The sequence below is a fragment of the Meriones unguiculatus genome, chromosome 11, assembly GCF_030254825.1.
Source record: "Meriones unguiculatus strain TT.TT164.6M chromosome 11, Bangor_MerUng_6.1, whole genome shotgun sequence".
NCBI classification, from domain to species: Eukaryota; Metazoa; Chordata; class Mammalia; order Rodentia; family Muridae; genus Meriones; species Meriones unguiculatus.
In genome coordinates, this window is record NC_083359.1 from 12,880,468 (window position 1) to 12,888,013 (window position 7,546).

General features: G+C 49.4%; 2 non-coding genes across 2 annotated transcripts; both read left to right on the forward strand.

Moving 5' to 3' along the window:
• Trnal-caa (transfer RNA leucine (anticodon CAA)) lies at nucleotides 1-107 on the forward strand. The gene is made up of 2 exons: nucleotides 1-38; nucleotides 62-107. It is a non-coding gene; the product is annotated as a tRNA-Leu (tRNA).
• A 236-nt stretch (nucleotides 108-343) lies between these two features.
• On the forward strand, nucleotides 344-415 carry Trnae-cuc (transfer RNA glutamic acid (anticodon CUC)). The gene has a single exon. It is a non-coding gene; the product is annotated as a tRNA-Glu (tRNA).
• Nucleotides 416-7,546: the final 7,131 nt, after the last annotated feature.

The following is a 7,546-nucleotide window of genomic DNA, read 5'->3' on the forward strand; positions in this document are numbered from 1 at the left end:
GTCAGGATGGCCGAGTGGTCTAAGGCGCCAGACTCAAGGCGGTAAGCCTTCCCTGTGGGCGTTCTGGTCTCCGAATGGAGGCGTGGGTTCGAATCCCACTTCTGACACAGTAGCTTTTTGCTTGTTTTTCTTTAATTTTTTTCTCCGTTCAGAAACCTAACCGATGCCTTTTGCGTGTTTGTTCCTTTGTTCGTTTGTTTGTTTTCCCTCCGCTCTACGGTGCCGCGTTCTCCCCGGCAGCCGCTCGCCAGGTTCCTGGTTGCTGCTTCCCAGCGGAACTTCAATTGCGCGTCACCGTTGTCGTCGCCTCGTCTAGCAGCGCGAGAAAGCTGCTAGCATCTCTTCCCTGGTGGTCTAGTGGTTAGGATTCGGCGCTCTCACCGCCGCGGCCCGGGTTCGATTCCCGGTCAGGGAAGTACTTCTTTTTCTTGCTCTCTTCCTTGTTTCTGTTTGATGACTTAGAAAACATTAAACTAAGTACTTAAGAAACGAAAGTGAGATCGAATCCGGGTGGTTTCTGTCTTAACGGAGAGCCGGACTGAGGCCGTGAACCCCGGCAGGCAGCAAAACAGGCGTTGACGCTGAAATACAGTGAAATTGATTCAGAGCCACCCAAAGAGGCGCTCCCTGCCCCCTGAGTCCTGCTCAAAACCTGTTCAACTTCACAGCAGCTCGGGAGGAGGCGAGGTTCTCCCTCTGCCAGCGCTGGCCTTTCTAGGGAGAAAATAAACTAAAGTCATTCCGACAGCGCGGCCAACACTGATACTCCAGGGTCAACGCTGGGCAATGTTTTGTCACGTTCTTCGTGTCTGAAAATTATTGATGCTAGAGAAACAGAAGATAGATAGATGATCCCGAGCTATTGATAGCTCATTAGCAAGCGACTGATAGGTAAATGGAAGGTGATTGGCAGGTGAACAGATTGATAGAGGCCTGATAACTAAGTGATAGACGGGTGATTAATACACAGATGATAGGCAGGGGACAGGAAAGATGATAAGTGGACAAACACGGGTGTCCTCCTACCGTCTGAAAGCTGCACACGGCCACCGCCGACACCTAAGAACATTGCTGCTGGCCTGTCCCCCTGCAGTCTCTGCCATTTTAGGGCAAAACCTCAGTCAAAACTAGGCCACACTCACGCTCCTCCTGGCTGTGTCTCCAGCGTCCTCCACAGCCGCTCCTGCTTTTCATGCTAGGAATTTCCCCTGCCCGCGGGGAATAACGCACGTTAGCAAACGAAAGTACTTAAACGCCATCTCTGCTCTAACCGTCAGGCTTCCTTTCCCCACTCAGCGCTGGAGCTCAGTCCAAAAGCCCCCTGCATAGCAAGCGTGGGCTTCTCTGTGAGCTCCACCTCCGGGCCTCACGTGGAGTCCTTAGCATCTTTGGCGTCTTCACAAGCCTGGGAGTCTGCGTGAGTAATTCCTGGTGCTCTCAGTCCAAGCGTTCTTCTCTCCCCAGGCGTCTTTCCTAGCTCCAGGTCTGTGCGGCGTGTGGCCTGCGGGCCCGGGGCTGCGTGAACCACGGAAGAAATGTGCTGTCTTTTCTATCAGGGTTAAATAAGACGGAGGAGACGCCATTCCATTTTTTAAATCCCTCCTGAGTCAGCACGGTCCTGAAAGGAAAAGCTTCGTGCGCTCCAGGTCGCGGGGCCGCTTGTCACCCGCCCCCGCTTTAAGCCAGACTGTGCGGCCGAGCCCGGAGCCCTCTGCCCTGCGGCAGAAGGAAAAGCCCCGCGGGGACGCTCTGGCTGAGCGCGCTTCCCCGCGTTCTCGTAGCCGTGCGCCCTTCCGCAACGGTAAAACTTCTGCCCTGCCGAATTATCTTGCGTGATCCACACAGGGTTTCTCTGTGTAGCCTTGGCTGTCCTGGACTCACTTTGTAGACCAGACTGGCCTCGAACTCGCAGAGATCCGCCTGCCTCTACCTCCGGGCTGTGATCCTTTTCCTGAGAATTCCAGACTCATTTCTAACCGGACTTCAACCCAGCTTCCCAGGGACCAGGTGTGGTGGCACAGAGCTCTAACCCCAGCCTTTGGCAGGCAGAAGCAAACAGAGCTCTGCGAGTTTGAGGACAGCCTGGTCTACCTGTTGAGTTCCGTCCAGGCAAGTCAGGGCTGTACATAATGAGGTCATCTGCCGGCCTAGAGCCTGCCTGTTCAGTCTTGTCCTCTGCGCCTTGGGTGGAGCCCTGCCTGGAGTGGCTCATAGCACGGGGCAGTATGTTTCTGATCTCCGAGTGGAGCGAAGTACATGAAATCCCAGAAGAAAAATGAAAGAAGGGGCTGGAGAGTTCTGTCTGTTCTTCCTGAGGTCCTGGGTTCAATTCCCAGCAGACACAGGGTGGCTCATAACCATCTTTGCTATCTATCCTGGGATCTGATGCCCCCTTCTGGCACGCAGGTGTACATGCAGATAGAGCACTCAAAGTTAATAAATAAATATTTTAAAAATAAAAGATATGCTTCCTAAATGGCTGAACACTGTGAAAAGACAAATCTAAGAACCATGGCCATAGAAGGACCGGAATTTCATCCTAAAGGTATTTTCAAAAACATTTCCATAGAAGCACAGTAGGGAGTTTTTCCCAAATTAGGGAGTAGGACAATTTAGATACAAGGGGCCTTGAGGAGATCAACCTGACTAGCCCTGAAAAGAGCAAGACTGAAAACAAAAACCTTCTGGATGAAATGGCAACACGCCTTTAATATCAGTGCTCAGGAGGTCGAAACTGCTGGACCTCTGTTTGAGACCAGCCTGGTCTACATAGTGAGTTTCAGGCCAGCAAACACTAGTGAGACTGTCACCAGCTGTCTCAAAAGAAAAAAAAAATAATTCCCTAAGAAAATAAAGTCCAGGTCCTAATGGTTTTGTTGCTGGATTCTATCAAACTTTCACAGAACTAGCAGTAATGCTGCTCAAGCTACTGAACAGACAGAAAAGGAAGCAAGCACCCTTACAGAGATATATCTCTCTCTCTCTCTCTCTCTCTCTCTCTCTCACACACACACACACACACACACACATATTATAAACCAATTTCCTTGATGGGGATAGGTGCAAAATTTCCGAGCAAAGTACTTGCAAATCAAGTTCCAATCCACATCAAAACAATCATTCACTCTGATCAAGTTGGCTTCATTCCAGAGATGTAGAGATGGTTCAACATAGGCAAATCTATAAATATAAAACGTCGTACAAATGGACAAGGACAGAAACCATATAGCCATCTCAGTGAGACGTAGAAAAGGCGTTCTGACAAAACCCAGTATTACTTTATGAGAAAGCTTTAGGAAAATACAGACTAGAAGGGCCATTCCTCAACATAATAAAGGCTCCCCATGACATCCTGCCACCATTACACCGAATGGAGAAAACATGAAACTTTCTCGCTAAAACCAGTGTTCAGTCTCTCCACTTCTACTCAGTGCAAAGCTGGAAGTCTCAGAGCAGTAAGACAGGAGAACAAGTAAGAAAGCTATAGATGGATCGATCGATCGATCGATCGATCGATCAATCAATGGCAAATGCCGGCAAAGATGTGGGGAGGATGAGCCATTACTCACTGCTGGTGGGGAGTGTAAACTTGTGCAGCCACTAAGGAAATCAGGATGGAGATACCACGCAAAAACCTCCACATGGCCCAGCCACACCACTCTGTATCTATTTCCAAAGGGCTCTCTATAGCTTACAAGAGATATATTTGCTCAGCCATACTTATTTCTGTTCTGATATCACACACACTAAATTTTTTAAAATATCTTTTGGGTTGTGGGGGTTTGTTGTTGTTGTTTTATTTGTTTTGAGACAGGGTTTCTCTGTGTGGCTATGGCTGTCCTGAAACTTGATCTGTGCATCAGGCTGGCCTTGAACTCAGAGATCTTCGTGCCTCTGCCTCTTGACTGCTGGTATTAAAGGTGTGCACTACCACTGCCCAGCAATCTAAAATATTTTTCAATAATAAAATACAAATTTAAGTGCCAGTCTGGGGAAGGTGGAAGTTGGGTATTTCCCCCCATCCCTACGGCTACGGCACTGATGAGCTTTAGGGTTAAATAGAGGAGAAGTGGGGGGGGTCTCTGTGTAACTCTGGCTGTCCTGAAATTCACTCTGGACACCAGGCTGGCTTCAAACTCAGAGATCTGCCTCTGCCCCTGCCCCTGCCCCTGCCTCTGCCTCCCAAGTGCTGGGATTAAAATGTGTGTCACCACTGCCTAGCTGTAAATCCTTTATTTCCCCCTTAAATAGTCCATTCATTTAGTTATCGGATAGTTCCATAGTACACATGACGATTTCTGATGTGACTCCTGACCCTTTCTTACCTCCCTCCCACCTCTGTCGCTTACCCCCATGTCTCTTTCCTCATCCACACCTTTCTGTTTCGCTACCTCTGCGTTTAACCGGGGCTATGCGGCCGTGAGTTTTGAAGTATTCACTGGAGCCTGGTGGGTTTATCAGCTGACACACAACTGATGAGCAATTTCTGCCCCACCCTTGGCATCCATCAGGAGCCTGGAGTGTAGCAAAGGGGTAAAGCTGCATGGTCTCTCTGTCACCTGTGACTGATGTCTTGGGCTGGCCCACCCCTACGCATTCCCTTGCAGTCAGCACTGCTGCTTTGAGAGTGTGGTTGCAAGGGCTAAGTCATACCCGGAAGATGGAGAGTCAACATCCCGTTTGTAACTGAGCATTCAACCATCGCTTGTTCTCAGCACCGTGAGCAACCGTGTGTCTCTGCCTTTATTCCTGGTAAAGGTTCTCCAAAACTGACAGACAGCCATTGTCTGTGAATATGAATGTGACTACGTAGAAGGCACCTTGTGTTGATTTAGCTAAATTGCAGTAGTAAACTCCCCCAAAGACATAATACCTTTTCGGCCATGGGTCTTTAACTGAGTTTGCAGTGGCAGGCGTGAATTCCATCTCGTGGAGCAGGCCTCAAAGCCTATCAGAGAGCGTTTGTGGTTGTTTAGTTCTCGGCTGGGTCAAACCACTGGTGTTTTTGCTGTAGTGGCAGCCTGCTTTGCGCCTTCCTGCACTCCGAAAACCGGCCAGCAGACTTAACCTCTCAGTTCCGGTTTGATTTCTCTGTAACCTGCCTTGGAACACGTGATGTCTTCAGCCGCAGGGTCTTATCAACCGGTTCTGGTGGGCACCTAAGAGGACTAGCAAGAGGCTGTGAGGTAGGGGACTCTGAGGCCTCCAGGAACAGCAGCTCGTGTGGGCTTGTCCGTTGGAGATTGTCTTGATTGCTTTAACGGATGTGGAAAGACCTACCCTGGTACTGTTTGGAACCCTGAACTGTGTGAGAATAGAGAAAGCTGCTAAGCAAAAAGCACGCACTCATTTATCCTCTGCTTGCTTTTTTTTTTTTTTAAGATTTTTGTAAAGTTTTATTTATTTATTTAAAAATTTGTAGATTTTATTTATCTCATTTGTGTGACTCTTTTGCTTGTAGGTATGTAGGTATGTCTGCATGTAGATCCACCCGCACAGGCCTTGTGCGCTCAGAGGTTAAGAGGGCATTGGAGTCCCTGGAGCTCGAGTTACAAATGGTTGTGCGCCACCTTGTGGGTGCTGAGAGCAGAGCACGGGCCCTTTTTGCAAGAGCAACCACTAGGCAGCGTCTCCAGCCTCATGCTTTGTTTTGGGGAGTGTGTGTGTGTGTGTGTGTGTGTGTGTGTGTGTGTGTGTGTGTGTGTGCGTGTGTATGCAGCAATGAGTGCACACATATATGTGCAAGTGCCCAGAGACGACAGAAGAGCGCTGACCTTTGGAGCTGAATTACTGGTGTTTGTCAGCCGACTATATGTGCTTCCTGGCAAACCTGGCCCTCGTGGCTAAGCAGGACATGCTCTTAACCATCTCTCCAGGCCGTGTCTCTGCTCTGACTGCGACGAGCTGCCGAGGTTCCTGCTTAGACTCCCCTGCAGCGATGTACTGTGGCTTGAGCTTGTGAGCTAAAGTCCACCCTTTGTTTCCCACGCTGCTTCTGCCCGACCTCTGACGTGGGAGGACACGTCTGCAGGGAGAGAGAGAATAAGGCAGTGGATGAGTCAGTTCTGGGAGAAACGATGTGTGACCCGAGTGTCTGCATACGTGCCTTCCGGGTGTGCGTGGAGGCGAGGTCCTGGCTGTTTTTGACTAGGGCTGCTTGCCAGGGCTGTGGTTTGATGAACAACCCCAAGAGGTAAAATAACACCTACTCTACTCACATGCATAGCTAGCAACCTTGCTTACTGCTCTCTGTCTCTCTCTCTCTGTTTCTCTGTCTCTCTCTCTTTCACTCTGCCTTAATCTCTCAAAAAAAAAAGAACTATACCATGGAACTCACTCTTCTGGCCTCAAACTCAGAGATCCACCTGGCTCTGACTCTAGAGTGCTTGGATTAAAGGAGCGCCCTACCACCACCCAGCCTTATTTCACCTAGTTCTTGACAGTTCCCAGTTGCCTTTGGTTGTGAACTGTCACCGCACTGTGTAGACACCTGGTCTCTTTCTGTGACCCTCACAGCGACTAACTCACAGCCCCAAGAGTTCCCTCCAGGACAAAATTCAGGCCAAGTCACTGCCAAATGATGGGCTTCTCTAAAAGCCATCCATCTCTGTGCCCTTCATCTTATCTCTCTGATTAAAGGGCATCACTGGCATCAACTCTGCCATCTCTACACTCCTCCTCCTGGGTCTGCCAGGACACGTTGGTCTGGGGACAGGGAGGGGTAAGGCACAGAAGTCAGGATACAGCTCGTCCCGACTGAGACACTGTAGTCACCAAACACTTAACCTACCCCTGTGTCAGGTCTCCATCATGAATCACCAGTTATTATAGAAGCACAAAGAAGAGTAAGACAGAGCCAAGGATCTAGAATGACAGCTAGATGGTCCTGGTAAGGATGAAGGTGTCCTGCAGAAAGAGACCCGTGTGCCCCCCCCTTCAGCCATTATGCTGTTGAGACATTGGGTCCCAACTAATTGGAATGCCTCCAAAAGTCTCCTCGTGGCAGAGGAAAAAGCCAAAGCCTGGCGTGAGGCAGACAGGGAGCTTGTCTCCCAAGAAGAGGCTTCACTTAGTTCCCACAACGTTCAGACCACCTCTCTGAAGAGACTGGAGCTGAGACATTGATGGGTCAATGTCTCACCTTGACCAGGGATTGGTTAACTGTTTAAACCTGATGCCTTTTAGTTAAGCTTCCGTCGGACACCTGAAGATGGACTGACTGTTCTTCCCAGTGTGGCTACACTGAGCAAACGTCCTTTCTCTGCTTCAAACCTTTATTATCCTCCATCCCCTAGACAGGATCTCACTCTGCAGCCCTGGAAGGCCTGGAACTCTCTATGTAGACCAGGTTGGCTTCAAACTCACAGATTCTTGTCTCTGCTTCCTGAGTGCTGGAGTTAAGGTACCTGGCTTCCTCTCATCTTACAGATATTTTAGTGTATTTGAGTATTTGCCTACATGTATGTATATACAAGCAATACACACGTGCAGTGCCTATGGAGGCTAAGAGTGTTACGTGTGTGTGTGTGTGTGTGTGTGTGTGTGT